At 44.3% G+C, this 21,920-nt stretch overlaps 1 protein-coding gene and 1 pseudogene across 1 annotated transcript in view; one reads left to right on the top strand and one right to left on the bottom strand.

Moving 5' to 3' along the window:
• The window catches only part of LOC135515701 (staphylococcal nuclease domain-containing protein 1-like), a 434,912-nt gene that overhangs the window by 326,909 nt on the left and 86,083 nt on the right, over positions 1-21,920 (bottom strand).
• The window catches only part of LOC135515699 (hepatocyte growth factor-like), a 36,857-nt pseudogene continuing 15,600 nt past the window's right edge, over positions 664-21,920 (top strand).

Genomic DNA, 21,920 nt, shown 5'->3' with positions numbered 1-21,920 from the left:
TACAACGTACACCTTGCTAACGCCGCCGGGGTCACTCTGACCCCTCTGACGTCACTATGACCCCGCCCACACAGGGACAGGAGTGTTACAACGTACACCTTGCTAACGCCGCCGGGGTCACTCCGACCCGCACGGACACGGGCAATACACTCGGAACTGCCCCGGGTTACTCTGACCCGCCGAGACAACGGAAGGGTTATAAAACGTAGAAAAGATGTTAAATACTTTGAAAATACATATTTCAACCAATTTTGCTCACTTTGTACATTCATTTAACACAAGCTACAGCCAACTACTTTATGGAACTTGCATTCCACAAATTCTCAATTCCATTTTGGGGAAGATAACTGAATCCATGTGCTCAGGAATTTAAAAAAATGCACCGTCTTTGTTATGGGTCACAGGAGTTACCTAGGCTAATCCCCATGCGTTTATGTGCAAGGCGGTTTTTTGCGCATTTTGCCAGCATTTAGGTCATTAGGGGCTTAATCAATGCGCTGCATAAAGTTTCTACATGCATGTGCAAATCATCCCAGTTTCTTCTGCAACTTCAGCCAAAATCGGAAGGGGGGGGGGGACACAAAGGGGAGGATCAAGCCTAGTTCTCAAACATTTTTTCATATCTTATCATCAACCCAGTCCCGCTGAAGCATTGGACCCGGACACGTTCTGACCAGCTGTATTCAAATGTGCCAAATGAAACCAAAATGCATAAACTTCTACATATTAGCTCTCAGTCTATTACAAGGGAAATTACATGTATCCGGTTTGGCATCACCCCCAGCTGCTTAAAATAAACAAGTTGACAAACGTACTTTGCGTGAGCCTGTGGAAACTGGCTGAAGAAGGGACGAGAGTGCGGTTAAAGTGCTGGTTAATTGCCGCACAGCTGGGGGAGGGGAACCGGTTTGATAAAGCGGACTGGGGGGTTGAACCAGGGACGGCTTCTTTCCAGTAAAGGGGGGCATCGCTGGCTGCACTGTGGGCTCTTCCTGTTAATCCCAGATCGGACCATATAAACAGGTATAACGCGGAGAGGACGTTCAATCAATCCACGCCGCAAACCTTGGATTAGGATAATACACTCTACTCCATCAAAAATGAAGGCAGATATCATCTGGATTTACAAACTTTTCGTGTGTGTTGTGCTCGCTGTGAATTCAGGTAAATGATACTAGGCAATATGACCTAACGGTAAACTATGTATAGCCTACATAACCCGTCATTGATATTCGGTTTAGTGGCTGTGCGTATAGGCTATATCATTTTCATAGGCGTGAAAGGGAACGAGTTCTCTAAATATATCACACAGATCCGAAGACTTGTAAGTGAAATGGATTGAAGTGTAGCACTTCCATGGACCAATCATTTATAACCTACGTTTAACTGGCCGCACACTTTTACTTTTGCGCAGAAATATTGCATATGCCATCAAGACTAAAATGTTTATTTGTATTGGTAGCCTAAACGTAAAACATTATTAAATTAGTGGCTGATACATTGATACGCTGCAACATCTATCAAAATCCACAGTGGTGATCAATGGCCTGAATTATTTCGAGGAATTTGATAATGGTTGATATTGTAATTGGAATGTGGCGAGGTGGCCATGTCTTTAGTTTGTCCCTATGTGTGCATTAGCTGGTTGGTGCGGCAGGGAATGTGCGTTGCGCTTTGGCATGTAGGCGAAGGTAACACGATGATGCTGCTTAGTAGAGAGGATCATTTGTGAAACACTGATTTTTGGATATTCTCAGTTTCAAAGATTTTCTTTAAAAAAAGAGGCATATGTTGAATTTAACAGATATTCTCGGTTTCAAAGATTTTGTTTTTAAAAAGAGGCCTATATCAGTGTTAGGCTATATTCATGAATTGGGCCGAGTGGTTCAATTGACTCGTAAGAAAAGGTGCATGTCAGTGAGAAATTACTTTATGTTTTCACTGTCATAAATACCTAATGTCTGTAGGCCATCTGCGTAAAGGTAACTATAGTACACATCATAGATCCTCTGCGCTGCAGTCATGTTTTTGAAGTGCGTCTGGCGATATAACTGCTTTGTCATTAACATGTTTTATAAGTCAAGTTCATTAATGTAATAGGCCCTTTACTGTCCCTGGAACGATAAATGCATAGCTACTGAAATAATTTCGTGCAGTTATCCACGCAACTGATATGTTGATATAATCCAGCTATATTGAAAACACCTAAATAGACCTATAACTAACTGCTCAGGGAAAATTACAAATGAACTTCATTTTAATTCCTGAGCTCAGTCAAGGTAAATTTAATTGCTCTGGTTAAACCCAGTGGATGTTGTGCGCATGCTCGAATAGTCAGATTGTGAGTCCTGCGTGTGCGCGCAGAGGTGAGCTGCGCTATAGCCACATCTGGACGCAGAGCCGAGTTCCATTAACTCCCTCGCAAATGTTCACTTACACAGATTGAATGCGTATGCAAATTCGATAACGAGACGCACCTTTAACCGGTTCCTTTGCTGTTTAAACAGGAGATGCGTTTTATTGGATACAGGTCCTCTCCACTTTGGAAAAAGGAACGGTACCCGTCTTCCCACACTGGCATGTTTAACGTTAATGCCAGGATAGTGGACTAAAACCTAACCCGCTAATACCAAACCGAAGTTTGTCTTTTGTCATCACTCCCCCAAAAAACTCGGATTATATCTGACCAACGTTGGTCAATTTAAAAAACGAATACGCCTAAATCTGATATTGCGTCGGTGAGATAACGGAATGTCTATTTGTCTGTGTCTGAGGGAGAGGAAGAGTCTGAGTGAAGTGTATTTGCGAGGCGTGAGGAGGGTTGCATGTTAGAACAACAGCGTGATGAGTCCCAGATCTAGTACTAATGCCGCCCAGGCATTGTGTCCTCCCAGAAACCATTCCGACCACGGAGAGTCTCACAGACAGCACAGTGAGCTGCAGAGTACAGACACAACGAATTGTCTCTGATGTGGTCGCATTAACATGTTTCTTACATTCAAAACTCCTAAGCACTTTTCAATTGAGAATTTTTCACTCTGGTCACAAATGATGAAGGAAAGACTGCACCACTAAAGTATATGCTCTTTAAATACTTTATTTATGGATTTTCAATGAGGAGAACTCTGAGAGACCATGTGATAACAAGTTTAATATCTTCAGTCCTATAAACCCCTTCACACCAAAAGTATGTCTAGTTGTAACTTCTCACATGTTCAATTGAGGTCCCTGTAGCTTTCTTATGTGTAACGTAATATCTGCCAGGAGACACGAACAACCCTTAAAATTCTAAGACGTTGGGGAGGTCTACTAAGCTGACATATGGAATTGTTTTAAGATGGTCATACCATGGATCATTTAGCTATTTGATTTACAGTTTCAGGACCCCTGTAGGTATCAACAACATATATTCAAATATTTAATTTGGCCTCTACTACTACAGCCCATAGAAACACATTGAATAACACATTCATAAATGGCAAAACCAACAGTCAAATAATACAAACAATGATGGTTCATTGGTTCTTGACCTATAAACAGCTGACTTCACTGTTTTAACGTTTAATGGTGGGGCAGCTCTGGGCTTCATACACATTGATTGAGGGAAGCGGAGTTAGTGTTGCGTGTGTGTGTATGTGTGTGTGTGTGTGTGTGTGAGATTGATAGCCGAGATTCTGTGTGTGCATGTCTGTCTGTCTACTCTCTTTCTGTTCACCGTCTGTCAGTCTGTTCCATCGGTCTGTTCACCGTCTCTGTCCTGTCTCAGAGTGCAGGAAGCAGTCGTTACAGAAGTATCATCTCTGTCCTGTCTCAGTGCAGGAAGCAGTTGTTACAGAAGTATCATCTCTGTCCTGTCTCAGAGTGCAGGGAGCAGTCGTTACAGAAGTATCATCTCTGTCCTGTCTCAGAGTGCAGGGAGCAGTCGTTACAGAAGTATCATCTCTGTCCTGTCTCAGAGTGCAGGGAGCAGTCGTTACAGAAGTATCATCTCTGTCCTGTCTCAGAGTGCAGGGAGCAGTCGTTACAGAAGTATCATCTCTGTCCTGTCTCAGAGTGTAGGAAGCAGTCGTTACAGAAGTATCATCTCTGTGCTGTCTCAGAGTGTAGGAAGCAGTCGTTACAGAAGTATCATCTCTGTCCTGTCTCAGAGTGCAGGAAGCAGTCGTTACAGAAGTATCATCTCTGTCCTGTCTCAGAGTGTAGGAAGCAGTCGTTACAGAAGTATCATCTCTGTCCTGTCTCAGAGTGCAGGAAGCAGTCGTTACAGAAGTATCATCTCTGTCCTGTCTCAGAGTGCAGGGAGCAGTCGTTACAGAAGTACAGTATCTGTCCTGTCTCAGAGTGCAGGAAGCAGTCGTTACAGAAGTATCATCTCTGTCCTGTCTCAGAGTGCAGGGAGCAGTCGTTACAGAAGTATCATCTCTGTCCTGTCTCAGAGTGCAGGAAGCAGTTGTTACAGCAGTACCAGAAGAGTGAGGACACCAGGCTGCTGTGTCCAGATTGCCCCCAGCCCTCCATGGTCAAGAACAGCCGCAGGGAGTACGTTCGCTGGAGCACTGTGCTCGCAAGTGCAGCAAGAACAAGAAAACCTTCACCTGCAGGTGCATCTCACACAAACAAAAAAGATGGTCATAGAGACAGATGCATGCAAAATTCACAACTGTTTCACACACGTTTCTCACTCACTCACTCACTCACTCACTCACTCACTCACTCACTCACTCACTCACTCACTCACTGTTTCTCCATCTTTCTCTCTCTCCAGTGACCTACATTTTCCCTCTTTCCCCTCCTCCCTTCATACAGCCTTCATATTTCTTATCACCCAGTGCTCATCTCTCAACTACTTCCTGTCTGTTCTTACAGGGCATTCTACTTTGACCATCAAAACAGGAAATGCCACTTGCTTCCCTTTGACCGCTTCATGGACAGTGCTCACAGGGAACACAGGGTGAACTTTGACCTTTATGAGAAAAAAGGTAAATATAACTGTTGACTTGAGCTCAAACATTACATTTTAGCCTTACACTGTCGCTTTTCCCCCTCCAAAGCCTCGTAAAATGTTGTCTTGGAAAAAACTCTGGATAACCGTTAATGTTGACTTAGTGAGATCTGCCTCAAACATGGCATTATACACTCTCTCTTTTCTCCGAAACGTTCTGAAATGTCAGTGGAAAGTTTATAGACGTTTATAGCAATGCAGATAGGTTGTTTGTCTAGAGTGATGGTTCTTGTGGTGTGACGGATCCTTCGAGCTTGACTTTCTAAGGTTTAAGAGCTCTCGATGTCTGTTGACACAACAACTGCCTTCCCGCTCTAGTTATGTAACTCCAGTGGCCAGAGATGTGCACACAAACATGCAGTGAACCAACCAGAGCAATAACAACATGGCCGCTGTTTACAGTTTGGACCCAAGGGATTGTTTAAGCTGTGGAGTCTCGCGCTTGAGAATTGACGAAACGCCCCAAAGTGACATTTAATTAACTTTAGGGAGCTATATCTTCCATGCAAATAATGACAGTGTTTTGCTAACTCTGACATGAATGTTTGTGTCTCTGTCTTTCTCTCTCGTCTTGGCATTTTTAGATTATGTGAGGGAGTGTATCATCGGTTCCGGGGTGAACTACAAAGGCAGGAGGGCGGTAACCAAGGCCAAGATTCCCTGTCAGTCATGGACTGAATCCTTCCCTCACGAACACACGTAATTTTCTCTATTTTGACAAATTTTTAAATGTTATTTTTCTGTGGGATATGCAGATTTGTCAGTCTGTGGTATTTCTAAGGCTTCATTAGAGTGTTGGGCCTTGTAGGCTAAAGTGAGATTGTTGGGTGACATACTCAGATGGTTAATGAGTTGAGCTCCTTCTGAGTAAAACTCTTTGAGACAGAATGTCTCCCCCTCTTCTCACATCAGTGAATGGAAGAGCCAAACACTTATACATCACTTAAACACTGTAGTGTTATGACACACACACACACCTAACACACCCACACACACACACACACAACTAACACACACACACACACACACACACACACACACACACACACACACACACACACACACACACACACACACACACACACACACCTAACACACACACACCCACATCCTACCCCCCCTGGACCTATCCCGTCTTACATCGCTCTAGTTAAACAAAAAACAAATTGTCAGAGAGGGAGGGAGGGTTGGCAGAAAGGAAAGAGGAAAGGTCATCAAGTACAGTAGGTACAGCAGGAAAAGCTCTCAGGTTAAGCTAAGCGAGACCAGTGAATATCTAATGATGGTTTGGAGCCAGGTTCTTGTTAGCACTGCTCGTTAGCCACAAGACATTTTAACAGCAATGTTTGGGGTCGGAGAGGAAGGAGAGAGGAGATAATGGAGATGAAGTTAAAGAAGAGTGGAGAGAGAAAGAGGGAGGGAGGGAGGGAGTGAACAAAAGAGAGAAAGCAGGCAGGGAGAGATAGAGAAACAGATGGAGAGAGATGGATAGAGAGAGAAAAAGAAAGAAACATAAGGAAGGAGAGAGAGTGAAGGGAGAGAGAGAGTAGAGGGAGAAAGAAAGAAAGAGAGAGTAGAGAGAGAGAGAGTAGAGAGAGAAAGAAAGAGAATGTAGAGAGAGAGTATAGAGAGAGAGAGTGTAGAGAGAGAGAGAGAGAGAGAGAGAAAGAAAGAAAGTGTAGAGAGAGAGAAGAGAGAGTAAAGAGATAAAGAGAGTGCAGAGAGAGTAGAGATGTATAGACTGAGGTAATGTTCTATGTGAACTCCAGCTGAGCTCACTAAGCCACAGACATGAGAAAAATGCAAGCCTCAGACCCAGATGAAAATACAGGGCCCACTCTCACCTCCCCCAGGACACCTTGACTCTCCCCCTCCGCCCCCTCCTCCCCTCCCCCTTGATCAGCTGGTGGATTATTCATGCAAACTGTCTGACTGATTGAATGAATCACATATGCACAGACAGAGAGATGGATATGCACACAGACCCCAGCACAAATGGACAGATGTACAGACCTCTAAATATTCCTGCGTTTGATATACAGCCGAGTTCAGCGACCTTTTCTGACGAGTAACCGAATGCATGTAGCACCCTCCAGTTGAACCACAACACAAGTTTGTTCCCCTCTCCTTAAGGGCTGAGAGTTGCAGCTGGTTAGCGGGAGACTGTCCCGGTATGGGAGAATTACACATAATGAAGCATGCATCATTTGGGTTTCATGTAACTATTATTGGAATGCTTGACTGATCACTGATTGCAGGTGTGACTTTTCAGGGCTTACATCTGCTGTCTGATGTTAGGACATGGATTGTAATATCACTAAAGGAGTACTTTGACGTTGGTATAGTAGCTTGTTAGGTAAAGGTTGTGTAGTCAGTTGTATTAAAGTGTATTTGGAGATTGCTCTATTGCAGGGTACTCAAGTCTTACCCTATGAGGTCCAGAGCCTGTTGCTTTTCTCTTCTACCTGATCATTAATTGCACACACCTGGTGTGTCAGGTATAAATCAGTCCCTGATTAGAGGGGAATCACACACCTGGTGTGTCAGGTATAAATCAGTCCCTGATTAGAGGGGAATCACACACCTGGTGTCCCAGGTATAAATCAGTCGCTGATTAGAGGGGAATCACACACCTGGTGTCCCAGGTATAAATCAGTCGCTGATTAGAGGGGAATCACACACCTGGTGTCCCAGGTATAAATCAGTCGCTGATTAGAGGGGAATCACACACCTGGTGTGTCAGGTATAAATCAGTCGCGGATTAGAGGGGGATCACACACCTGGTGTCCCAGGTATAAATCAGTAACTGATTAGAGGGGAATCACACACCTGGTGTGCCAGGTATAAATCAGTCCCTGATTAGAGGGGAATCCCACACCTGGTGTGTCAGGTATAAATCAGTCCCTGATTAGAGGAGAATCACACACCTGGTGTCCCGGGTATAATTCAGTCCCTGATTAGAGAGGAACAAAAATATAGGTCCAGAGTTGAATTTGAGGGCTGTTTTTATCTGGTTCCAGAGTTCTTCATTGTAACATTTTGAACTTGTTGTATCATTTCCCGCTGGATCATAATGCTGTCATTTCAGCATGCAGTTTTCCAGTTTCCAGTTTACTGGGGCTAAATCTAAAGACAAGCTGGTGTGTTTATCCTTGTCCAGAGAGAGAGATGGGGAGAGAGAGACACACACACACACAGAAAGAGAGAGAGAGACACACACACAGAGATAGAGTGAGAGGCACAGAGAGAGAGAAAGAAACATGAGAGACCCAGAGAGAGACAAAGAGAGGGAGACACAGTGAGAGAGACACAGCGAGACACAGTGAGAGACACACAGTGAGAGAGACACGGTGATGGATGTGGTGAAAAAGAGGGAAAGGTCCAAATAGAGAGTCAGACCTATGTGCATAGTGTCTGCCTGCAACACCATAGGGACCCCTCCTCGACAAGGAGATGAATAGTTGGCTAACATCTGTTAGCCCAACATCATTACTTTCTTTCCTCCTCTATACTGTATATACAGACAGACAGACAGGCAGGCAGTAAATCTTACTGGCTCCTCTCTCTCCTCATGTGGAGCTGGGGGTGCAGCTCACCAGATAAAGTGAAATCCTGTATTATTTTAATGACATTCTGATAGACTTTTATGACGTTAAGGGAACGTGTTGATATGTTAATAAGTAGGACTCAACTCATTATGTTTTTGGCAGTTGGCAGGCAGTCGGTCAGGTCCAAGTTGAAGTCTGGCCCTGTCCAAAATAAGCTCCTCGATCCTTGGTACTACATGTGGATGCAACTTAATGGTATAGGTGCAAGTAATATGGGCAGATCTACACTTGTGTCTAGGGGACTTCTGGGCTTGTGGTTGTCTCTGGACTGGGCATTAGACTACCACGTGGATGGAAGGGTTTTGGTTCATAGCAGACTGGACTCCCACTATTTCACTGAAGACTCTCTCGTGGTCTAAGTTAGATCTCTGCATTTCCTCTGGCAATGGGATGAGTGATGTTGTGCATTAGTGAAGTTCTATGGAGGTCGGAGGGCACAGGGGGGAGTACCGAGCCGGCTCTCCCCCTAGAATGGGCCCTGGCATTGGGGTTGAGCCGAGCTGCTGATAGGAAGGCGTTGGGGTTGAGCCGAGCTGCTGATAGGAAGGCCCCTCTGGTTTTCTTTCTATTCATTTTTTTATTCTCCATCTCTCTTTCCACGTCTCCAGCATCTCTTTTTTTGTATTTTTATTTCTCCATCATCAAATCAAATGTATTTATATAGCCCTTCGTACATCAGCTGATATCTCAAAGTGCTGTACAGAAACCCAGCCTAAAACCCCAAACAGCAAGCAATGCAGGTGTTGGGGCACGTTGGCTAGGAAAAACTCCCTAGAAAGGCCAAAACCTAGGAAGAAACCTAGAGAGGAACCAGGCTATGTGGGGTTGCCAGTCCTCTTCTGGCTGTGCCGGGTGGAGATTATAACAGAACATGGCCAAGATGTTCAAATGTTCATAAATGACCAGCAAGGTCAAATAATAGGTCTGGGACAGGTAGCACATCCGGGGGACAGGTCAGGATTCCATAGCTGCAGGCAAAACAGTTGAAACTGGAGCAGCAGCACGGCCAGGTGGACTGGGGACAGCAAGGAGTCATCATGCCAGGTAGTCCTGAGGCATGGTCCTACGGCTCAGGTCCTCCGAGAGAGGGAAAGAAAGAGAGAATGAGAGAATTAGAGAGAGCATACTTAAATTCACACAGGACACCGGATAAGACAGGAGAAGTACTCCAGATATAACAAACTGACCCTAGTCCCCCGACACATAAACTACTGCAGTATAAATAATGGAGGCTGAGACAGGAGGGGTCAGAAGACACTGTGGCCCCATCCGATGATACCCCCAGACATGGCCAAACAGGAAGGATATAACACCACCCACTTTGCCAAAGCACAGCCCCCACACCACTAGAGGGATATCTTTAACCACCAACTTACCATCCTGAGACAAGGCCGAGTATAGCCTCATCTGTTTAACTCTCTTTCTCTCCCTCCATTATCCATTTGTTTCTCTATATTTTTTTCTCTCTTTCTCCCTCTCTCTCTCACTCTCTCGCTCTCTCTCTCTCTCTCTCCTTTCCCCTCTCTCTCAGTTGGTGGGAAGGCAGGGGCTGTGGTAGGGCGGAATACGGAGGTTTTTAAAAGCCAGCTTTTCAGAAGATGAATATTACAGTGTCCATTTATCTGGCATGGCCCCATTGTTACAGGCTATATGCTTCACATGGTGATTTTACTCCCAAAAGGTGTGTGTCCATGTGTGTCTCCCCTGACCCTTCCGCTGAACTAATGTACACTGCTCAAAAAAATAAAGGGAACACTTAAACAACATAATGTAACTCCAAGTCAAGAAGGTTTGCTGTGTCTGTCAGCGTAGTGTCCAGAGCATGGAGGCGCTACCAGGAGACAGGCCAGTACATCAGGAGACGTGGAGGAGGCCGTAGGAGGGCAACAACCCAGCAGCAGGACCGCTACCTCCGCCTTTGTGCAAGGAGGAGCAGGAGGAGCACTGCCAGAGCCCTGCAAAATGACCTCCAGCAGGCCACAAATGTGCATGTGAAACAGACTCCATGAGGGTGGTATGAGGGCCCGACGTCCACAGGTGGGGGTTGTGCTTACAGCCCAACACCGTGCAAGATGTTTGGCATTTGCCAGAGAACACCAAGATTGGCAAATTCACCACTGGCGCCCTGTGCTCTTCACAGATGAAAGCAGGTTCACACTGAGCACATGTGACAGACGTGACAGTCTGGAGACGCTGTGGAGAACGTTCTGCTGCCTGCAACATCCTCCAGCATGACCGGTTTGGCGGTGGGTCAGTCATGGTGTTGGGTGGCATTTCTTTGGGGGGGGCGCACAGCCCTCCATGTGCTCGCCAGAGGTAGGCTGACTGCCATTAGGTACCGAGATGAGATCCTCAGACCCCTTGTGAGACCATATGCTGGTGCGGTTGGCCCTGGGTCCCTCCTAATGCAAGACAATGCTAGACCTCATGTGGCTGGAGTGTGTCAACAGTTCCTGCAAGAGGAAGGCATTGATGCTATGGACTGGCCCACCCGTTCCCCAGACCTGAATCCAATTGAGCACATCTGGGACATCATGTCTCGCGCCTGGGATGCTTTAGTCCAGGTCTGGGAGAAGATCCCTCAGGAGACCATCCGCCTCCTCATCAGCATGCCCAGGCGTTGTAGGGAGGTCATACAGGCACGTGGAGGCCACACACACTACTGAGCCTCATTTTGACTTGTTTTAAGGACATTACATCAAAGTTGAATCAGCCTGTAGTGTGGTTTTCCACTTTAATTTTGAGTGGGACTCCAAATCCAGACCTCCGTGGGTTGATACATTTGATTTCCATTGATAATTTTTGTGTGATTTTGTTGTCAGCACATTCAACTATGTAAAGAAAAAGCATTTAATAAGAATATTTCATTCATTCAGATCTAGGATGTGTTATTTTAGTGTTCCCTTTATTTTTGTTGAGCACTGTACAATGCAGAAGAAATAGATTGTTTAAATTTGCGAAGTTGGCGAAAACAAGAAATGCTGTTTCTGATTCGTAGTTGTGTGGTGAAATCCATGTTGTGAGACTCTGTGCATGTGGAGCAGTAACTGGCTGATTTACAGGTCAGACTGGAAGCATTTACTAGTAGATTAGCCTGAGGGCATGGAATGAATGTGAAGGGGGGATGTACTAGAAGATAGTATTTTCCATTTTCTATACATTTTTATTACACTTTGTCTATATTACTATGGTCAAAGATAATGTAGCGATGTAGCTAAGTTAGCATGTTGCGACTCTACCAACTGTCTTTGTTTTTGGCTCAGTTTTTAGCGTGCTAGCCCCCAATTCACATCAATATCTAAGAGAAACCTACAGAAATCCCATCTTAAAAAATGAAGTTCTACAACTTTATGAGTCCTAAAACAGCAACTCCTATCGTGCTTGTCACCCACATTTGGTCATTCCCACTTTATGCTTAGTAGTGTTTTTCTCCACACTTTCCCACAGCTTCCAGCCGGCGAGACTAGGCAAGAAGGACCTGAACGGGAACTTCTGCCGTAACCCCAAGAACGAGAGCAGTGGGCCCTGGTGTTTCACTACAGACCCAGAGGTCAGGCACCAAGAGTGTGGCCTGCCTCAGTGCTCCCAAGGTAACACCTCAACCAGCAGAGTCCAATTACACGTTGGGGCCAGTTTCCCAGACACAGGTTAAGCCTAGTGCTGGATTTAAGAGCACTTTCAATTGAGATTATCTTTAGTCTAGGACTAGGCTTAATCTGTGCTTGGAAAAATTGCCCTTTGGTTTGCCCAACATGGACATATTTGAAATGTCAATGATATGTCATTTACTGGAGTGAAGCTGATTTGTTGTCGAAAAGCAGCCATGTTTTTGGAAGTTTTTTTCAACTGAACTCTGCTTGCTAATAGTGTACCACTACAGTCTGATAACAACCCTCTGTTATCCCGATAACAACCTAGAAAAACATATCTTGTGCTCTTATAGCCGAACAAGAATGTTGTTATTGACGCACCAGGGAATACCAATTCACTACCATGTCAAGAAATGTTTAGTATGCTAGTATCTTAGTTCTCATTGAATATTGTACAAAGATTGAGAGATAAGCATGTTGCTGACATTATTCAAGTGATCAACTTTACAATAAGATAAAAGTCAGACTGTTATTTAGTCATCTTTAATCGTGTTTCCCTTTTTAATATAGTGTCAAAAATATGTTCTATGCCATTGTGGGAAGGTTGTGGTAACGTTGTTTTTGCGTTTGCAGTGGAGTGTATGAGGTGTAACGGGGAAGACTACAAAGGGCCGATGGATCACACAGAGAGTGGGAAGGAGTGTCAGAGATGGGATTCCTCCAAGCCCCACAGACACCCCTACCAACCTAAAAAGTGAGTAAGGAAACGCATAGCCTTATGTATTTATAGCACAATAAGTTATGGCTAAACGTTACTTACTTTTAAATTAATTACTCCTTTTTATTACTTAAATTATGACTCATTACTCAAACGTAAATGGTTTGTGATCTTTGGATTATCCCACTGCTGTTAGTTAGTCAACCTTCTGTATGCAGTGAATGTGGTGAAGGTCTGTGGATGAATGTATACCCAGACCAACCACACTGCAGTCCCTCATCAAGTTCACACACACACACACACACACACACACACACACACACACACACACACACACACACACACACACACACACACACACACACACACACACCCTACACACACACCCTACACAGCTGCACAAACGCTCCCTCTATCCTAACACACAGGAGATGAACCCATTAGGCATAACTCTCTCTGTCTCTTTCATATTTTTGCCCGTCTTTCTTCACAGGTACCCTGATAAAGGGCTGAATGACAACTACTGTCGGAATCCGGACAACCGTTTGCGTCCGTGGTGTTACACCATGGACCCACAAACACCCTGGGAGTACTGCAACATCAGTGTGTGTGGTGAGTGTGTGCACTTTCTACTGTCTTCCTCTTTATCCCAAATAGTGAAAACTGTCTAATGATACTGGTATGGCCTACCAACGCTGAGAGTGTGGAAGGACAGACATGTTAGATAATCAGTCTGGTTTTGTGGTCTCAGCATATTGTTCTGTTGGGTTCTGTTGTGTTCTGTTGGGTTGTGTTGAGGTGGGTTGTGTTGGGTCGAGGTGGAGCAGGAAGCACTCACAAAGTAAAGAAGAATAGTGGATGGTACACATTTTCACTCGTCCGGATCCTCATTAATGCGATGTCACAGCTCCCTCTATGAGAGAGTGGCCCCCTGTCCCTCCCAATACTTTACCATTCTCTCACACACATTCCCTATTCCCTTACAATAAACTGTATATGCCCATACAACTTCACTAAACAAACCATAATCTCCCCATTAGTCCTTCCTTACAGTGGAATAGAATACGAGACTCCCACAGAATTCAATAGAACTCTTCAATATTTCGATGTATTTATCTGTATGGAGATTCTACTGTGGTTAGAAACCTCTTTTGTGAGGGCAACCACTGTGATTGAAGTGGTGGTTTTAGGGAGGGCCGAGTTGTGGTTTTGAGAGTGACAAAGTTTTTTTTGGTAGAGGGGCCACAATGGTGGTTTGGGGGGATAACGAGATAAGTATAGGAGCCTTCCAAAGGAGACAGGGAGAGGCTTTGTTTGGGATATTTAGTGTTTCATGTGTCTCTAAGCTAAAAGCTATTTACTTCAGTGTGAGGACAAGTGGGCTGTATTTGTCAACTGCAGGGGGGGAGAGTTTGACGGTTTAAAACGCTTAATTCAGACCACTCAAACACAACAAAGCATTATACAAACTTTTATTATTGGTCAAATCTTAACTTCCACTTCAAATTTTTACTGAGGCTGGGTTTACACAGGCAGCTAAATTCTGATCTTTTCCCACTAATTGGTATTTTCACCAGTCAGATCAGCTCCTTTTGCCAATAATTGGGCAAATGATCACAATTGGGTTGCTTGTGTAAACTCATCCTTAGTCATGCATTGATGTCAATGGAAGACTAACCAGAAATGTCACTTTAAGTGGAAATTATTATTCACCCTTATGAAATATATTAACTGTAGGGGAGTAGCCAAAATGGCTCAATAGCTACTGACACAGATAGTTCCAATAGATTGGGAGGCATTGGGAGTAATGTTCATCATCATCATTATCAACAGAACACACAGGCGCCACAGTTGTAACACCATGGATGTTGAAACCATAACAGATTGTCAGAAGTGTTGTAGAAAGCAAGGTCCACTGAAACCCTGGCACTACAACTGAGGACTTGACTAGATGGGGGATGAGAGGGCGTGCTAGTATGTTGGGGGGTTGGCTGTTTGTGTGTGTGCCTGCATACTTGCATGTGCGTGATATGACATCCTCTGTGTGTGTGTGTGTGTGTGTGTGTGTGTGTGTGTGTGTGTGTGTGTGTGTGTGTGTGTGTGTGATAGAGGATAGAAACCACTTTTAGACAGTTTGATATTCTTCATCCAAAGGGATGTTCAACACTGACCTTGAGCCCACGGCCCCGCCCGGCTGAGGGCCGTGATTTACAACCGGGGAGTAAAAAATAATTTGTCCAGATGGATTCTGTGCTGCCTAACCTGTAGATAACAAAGGTGACCCGACGTTAGATGCCGGCATGCATTACATCAAGCCGAAAGAACATCCTCCTTCTGTCCTCCTCTCCAAACATTCCCTTCCTTTTTTTTCTGTTCACGGCTCATTTCTCAAACAGTATAGAAGCACAAATCCCACAAATCCGGAGGGGTTGCAGAAATTCCGACAAATCCGTCCCTGTACACTGTAACATGAAAAAGCGGAGTTCAGAGATTTTTCGGGATCGTTTTTTGGAGGCCAGAGGGCCAGGAAGCCTTGTTAAGCAGGCTGAATGCAGGGTTGTTTGGCTTGGCGGTGAGTACCACATCCATCAGCCCTTCGTTACAGTAACCCACCCTTACAGTCACACATGTAAGAGGCCAAGCTACCCAAGCAACAGGGATCTAGCTAGGCTCAACCCATACATGCATGTTCCTCCTGCCAAAACCTGGTATGGTACACTGTACACCATGAAGGAGGCCAGTACAGTATAGGATAGAGGGGATTCGCAGATGCTAGATAGTAGATATTCCCTTTTGTAGCCTTTTGTAGAGCTTTGAGAGCTATGTTTGAAAAGTACTTAAGTATTTTAGTACTTAACGGAGAAAGATATTAGATACCCACACTAAACCTGTCTAAACTCTCCCAAAAATCTGTTGGATATCAGAAACTTAGATTTTCAGATCCCCTTCATCTGTTTTTATAACCACTTTGTCCTGACACTCAGATATGTGATATCCAATACCCTATAACCTACCCTGGCTGTCCAGTCTGTTTGTGCAATTAGCCTAGTACTCTATGTGTTCGTTTATTGAATGGCATAACAGAGATAGAAGAGTTGGCTACAGCCCATTCCCATTAGTCTCATAATGTCAGTCTGTGGTCTGTTGTAGTGTTGATTTCGGTATGTCACGTGGTGGGGCACCACTGTTTTGGATAAATAGACAGATTATAGACCATACAGTACTACAGATGTAGGCTGTTAATTTGATCACTCTTATTTTACTTATGTAAATCACAAACCTCTGCATTTTCCTGCACCGTGGAAAATGCAGAGGTTTGTCATTTACATAAGTTCAATGAAATCTTGCACACACAGTATATTAACAGTATTGCACTTTTCATTAATTTTTTTTAGGGAACGTTTACCCAGTTAATAGCCTAACCACCTATCAAGCAACATTATGGACTAAACAGGATTATTTTGCTTCGATAATGCTGCTCAAATTAAGATCCAACATCTGTACTGACTGTTTATGATCATTTGTCTCTAGGCGAAACATGACCCATTCTCTGAGATTCATCTTTCTTTTCCCTCTCTCCCTCTTTTCTTTATCCCTCCTTCCTGCCTCTCTCCCTCCTGCCATCTTTGTCTGGTTTCTCTCTCTCTCTCCCTGCTGCCTTCTCTGTCTGGTTTCTCTCTCTCCCTCCTGTCTTCTCTGTCTGGTGTCTCTCTCTCGCTCCTGTCTTCTCTGTCTGGTTTCTCCATCTCTCTCCCTCCTGTCTTCTCTGTCTGGTCTCTCTCTCCCTCCTGCCTTCTCTGTCTGGTCTCTCTCTCTCTCCCTCCTGCCTTCTCTGTCTGGTTTCTCTCTCTCCCTCCTGCCTTCTCTGTCTGGTTTCTCTCTCTCCCTCCTGCCTTCTTTGTCTGGTTTCTCTCTCTCCCTCCTGCCTTCTCTGTCTGGTTTCTCTCTCTCCCTCCTGTCTTCTGTCTGGTGTCTCTCTCTCCCTCCTGTCTTCTGTCTGGTGTCTCTCTCCTCCCTGTCTTCTCTGTCTGGTTTCTCCGTCTCTCTCTCCCTCCTGTCTTCTCTGTCTGGCGTCTCTCTCTCCCTCCTGTCTTCTCTGTCTGGTTTCTCCATCTCTCTCCCTCCTGTCTTCTCTGTCTGGTCTCTCTCTCCCTCATGACTTCTTTGTCTGGTTTCTCTCTCTCTCTCCCTGCTGCCTTCTGTCTGGTTTCTCCCCTGTCAACCTCTTTACATTCTTCTTTCTGTCTATCATCTTATCTATCGCTTATCTCTCATCCTAAATCCTCTTTTTCTCTCTCTCTTGTCCCTATACCCACCCCACTCTCTCTGTTTTCATCTCTCTCTCTCAACTTCCTTCTTCTTCTCCCCCTCTCTGTCTCAGACCCAGGTAATGACTCTGATGTGGATGCTACGTCGTCGTGTTTCAGGGAGCAGGGACAGAGTTACCACGGTACTGTGAGTGTCACCCCATCGGGCATCACTTGTCAACGCTGGGACTCCCAGTTCCCCCATAACCACACCTACAGCCCGCAGAACTACAAGTGCAAGTGAGTGATGTCATTCAATACCCACTTGGGTTTTCTTTTGTGTCTGTCACTGGTACAAGAAATGTAGGGAAACGGACACATACAGTCATATTATTACGTACAGTATGTCCACGTGGGAAGCAGCTATTTAACCGGTGTGTACATATCTCTCTCTTACATCACAGAGACCTGAGAGAGAACTACTGTCGGAACCCAGATGGTGCAGAGATCCCATGGTGCTTCACTACAGATCCTAACCAGAGACTAGCCTTCTGCACCCATATACCCCGGTGTGAGACAGAGAACATCGACACAGAAGGTGAGACACAGTTTTGTTTACCACATGCTCCTCCAACCAGTCACCGAAAGACTTTGATGGAAGGACTATTGTGTTGAGCATGCCAATTATTGATTCTACTGAGACACAACACCACACAGCAGACTGGCCCCATGCAATACATTAGAACCATCACCACCTTTATTCACTTCGTACACCCAGAATTACATGTTGTGTTATGCTTCTCCCACAGTAAACAGACTGAATAGACATCAACATTTACATTAATAATAATATTGAATTTACAAAAATCCACATGCAGTATGTACACATTAACCAGCAACAAATGTATATACATTTGAAGTCGGAAGTTTACATACACCTCAGCCAAATACATTTAAACTCAGTTTTTCACAATTCCTGACATTTTGCCTTCCACAAGCTTCCCACAATAAGTTGGGTGAATTTTGGCCCACTCCTCCTGACAGAGCTGGTGTAACTGAGGCCTCCTTGCTCGCAAACGCTTTTTCAGTTCTGCCCACAAATTTTCTATAGGTTTGAGGTCAGGGCTTTGTGATGGCCATTCCAATACCTTGACTTTGTTGTCCTTAAGCCATTTTGCCACAACTTTGGAAGTATTTTGGGGTCATTGTCCATTTGGAAGACCCATTTGTGACCAAGCTTTAACTTCCTGACTGATGTCTTGAGATGTTGCTTCAAAATATCCACATAATTATCCTCCCTCATGATGCCTCCTGCAGCAAAGCACCACCACAACATGATGCTGCCACACCCGTGCTTCACGGTTCGGATGGTGTTCTTCGGCTTGCAAGTCTCCCCCTTTTTCCTCTAAACATAACGATGGTCATTATGGCCAAACAGTTCTATTTTGTTTCATCAGAACAGAGTACATTTCTCCAAAAAGTATGATCTTTGTCCCCATGTGCAGTTGCAAACTGTAGTCTGACTTTTTTATGGCGGTTTTGGAGCAGTGGCTTCTTCCTTGCTGAGCGGCCTTTCAGGTTATGTCGATAGGTACAAAAGGATCTATATCCACAGTGAAACGAGTTCTATGTTTCCTCCAGCATCTTCACAAGGTCCTTTGCTGTTGTTCTGGGATTGATTTCACCTTTCGTACCAAAGTACGTTCATCTCTAGGAGACAGAATGCGTCTCCTTCCTGAGCGGTATGACGGCTGCTTGGTCTCATGATGTTTATACTTGTGTACCATTGTTTGTACAGATGAACGTGGTACATTCAGGCATTTGGAAATTGCTCCCAAGGGATCAACCAGACCAGACTACATTTTGTTTCTGCGGTCTTGGCTGATTTCTTTTGTTTTTCCATTATGTCAAGCAAAGAGGCACTGAGTTTGAAGGTAGGCCTTGAAATATATCCACAGGTACACCTCCAATTGACTCAAAATTAGCCTATCAGAAGCTTCTAAAGCCATGACACCAGTTTTTGGAATTTTCCAAGCTATTTTAAAGCACAGTCAACTTAGTGTATGCAAACCTCTGACCCACTGGAATTGTGATGCATTGAATTATAAGTGAAATAATCTGTTTGTAAACAATTGTTGGAAAAATGACTTAAATGTCCTAACCGACTTGTCAAAACTATAGTTTGTTAACAAGACATTTGTGGAGTGGTTGAAAAACGAGTTGTAATGACTCCAACCCTAGTAAATGTAAACTTCCGACTTCAACTGTATGTGCATGGTATGGATGTTTAAACAATATACTGTATGCTATGTGAATGACTAGATATGTGGTGTAATCGGGTGAATGGCTGCTATGTACTGTATTTGCAATTGACCTCTAAACTTCAACTGCAATATATTGAGAATGAGCTGTGGTCGCTTACTGAAACAGACGACTGGCATTCTTTTGGGCATGTTTGGTTTTGGTTTGTTTGCCCTACAAATTCATTTCCCTCAAATTACAAGAAGAAACAAAAAATGGTCAGACAGCAATTCAACGTTTGCTGGAATTCTCTCTCACTCATACATGTCTATGCTTTGCATTTCAAAAGAGCTTTCTGGAGGAAAAGAGCGTGCTTTGGTAACTACAGGTACCTCTGGTTCCGCTTAGCAACAGCCGATATAGGGAGAAATCTTCCTGGCTCTTTTATTCCATTTGGGAACCACCAATTATAGATTGGCACAACATGTTAAATAAATCCAAACCACAAATCGAGCCCCTTTCAACGTGATTTTTTTACGATGGCATCAATATCAGAATGTCGTCTCAGTGGACCTACGCACACAAAAACATGTTGAATCAATGTACAATTGTAAGGCAACCAGCTGCAATAGGATTGTAAGTTTTACTCAACAACATTTCTGTTGAACAAACTAACAATCCTATTGCAGTTGGTAGCCTAACAATTTTACGTTGAATCAACACGTTTTGTTCTACACTGTGGTTGTAGCTGTGTGTGTGCGTTCGTGTCTGTGGGAGAGAGCGAAAGAGACTGTAGATGGTTATCTCAATAAACCACATATAGGGTGGGTTTAAGACTACTCCGTGTTTTATTTTCTCCTTCTCTCTATCTCTGTCTGTCCCAGATTGTTATGAGGACAATGGTGGGAATTACACAGGCAATTTATCCAAGACCAGATCAGGAATTCCCTGCGGACTCTGGGCAAATCATAGCAACAGGTACAGTAAACAGTAAGCCTCATACATTACACACACTTACCAGACACACACAACTGGAACTTACCTCTCTATCCGTATTCACATGAGAAAAAGGCAAACTATGGGTTCAAGCAATGTATTGGGAAGGTTTCGTTGACATTTTTTTAAATTGTCTGGCTTTTTCGATTAACTGTTTATTGACGAGGTATTTCCCGTTGCTTAGAGAAAATCCCCTTGTAAATGAATACATTTAAACCGTGAAAACAAACAACGACAGGAAATCAGGGGCCCCACCCGGGTCAGTTCTGGGCCTGCTATTATTTTTCTAGCTGACAGAGAGGAAGCCTTACGGTGCTTCCAGAACTTCCAGAACAAGCCACCCTGGAGGGGCGCATAGTCTGCCCCCCTCTCCACATCCGTGTGCCCCCATGCTAAAGTAACATAGCTAACTTTGGCCCTGGCTGTTAGAAATACTTAATTTAAAGTAATTGAAAAGCCAAAATGCCCGTGACAGATGGACATGTGCCAGAGCTGACCCGAGGCCCCAGGAAGTGCTTCCTCGGCCCGGCAGATCAAAGCCAATCAGCTTCCCTCCTCGGCCCGCAGCCAGCGAGTCTGCCCCTCGCACAAGGTCAAGGGGTCGGCGGAGAAAAATGGCATAAAGGTTACAGCTTGTTTAACATTGGCGGGGGAAGTTAAATTATCTTCACACTGGCTGACAAATCGGTTTCCCCCTCTCCTCACGTTGTGTTTGTCTGAGGGTACCAGTCAATCCTGATCCAAGCCCTCCAACAAATTGATCACGTCTAAAGATGTCCCAATTATGTGAATGTATGAAACTGAAGGACTGGAATTGCTGTTTCAACAAGACTACTGAAGGCATCTGTTTAGGCTCGGTTTAGTCGATGTGCAGTGAAGTATACGACCAGATCTTGAGTCCACGTTTACAGTGTTTGGACTGTATCTTTGAGTTGAGTCTGTAGCTTCTTCCTTGTGATTGCTGGGATTGCATACTTTAATATTCCCCGGAGCACTCTTCACAAAACTGCTTTGCTTCCTTGTAAGGCCTCTGCATAGCTGAAACTCTGAGGATTCACTGCCCCGAGAGTAACAGCTGAGTCAAAGTTTCCAACCTGAATGCAGTTATGGCGTCAGACTTTTCCATGTGTATGTGTGCGTGTCTACATACAGTATATGTGTATCTACAGTATGTGTCTCTGTGTGTATGTGTGCGTGTCTACATACAGTATATGTGTATCTACAGTATGTGTCTCTGTGTGTATGTGTGCATGTCTACATACATTATATGTGTATCTACAGTATGTGTCTCTGTGTATGTGTACGTGTCTACATACAGTATGTGTATCTACAGTATGTGTCTCTGTGTGTATGTGTGCGTGTCTACATACAGTATGTGTATCTACAGTATGTGTCTCTGTGTGTATGTGTGCGTGTCTACATACAGTATATGTGTATCTACAGTATGTGTCTCTGTGTGTATGTGTGCGTGTCTACATACAGTATATGTGTATCTACAGTATGTGTCTCTGTGTGTAT

This window comes from Oncorhynchus masou, chromosome 27 (genome assembly GCF_036934945.1).
Source record: "Oncorhynchus masou masou isolate Uvic2021 chromosome 27, UVic_Omas_1.1, whole genome shotgun sequence".
In the NCBI taxonomy this organism is placed as follows: Eukaryota; Metazoa; Chordata; class Actinopteri; order Salmoniformes; family Salmonidae; genus Oncorhynchus; species Oncorhynchus masou.
This window is presented reverse-complemented; position numbering and strand designations above follow the sequence as displayed.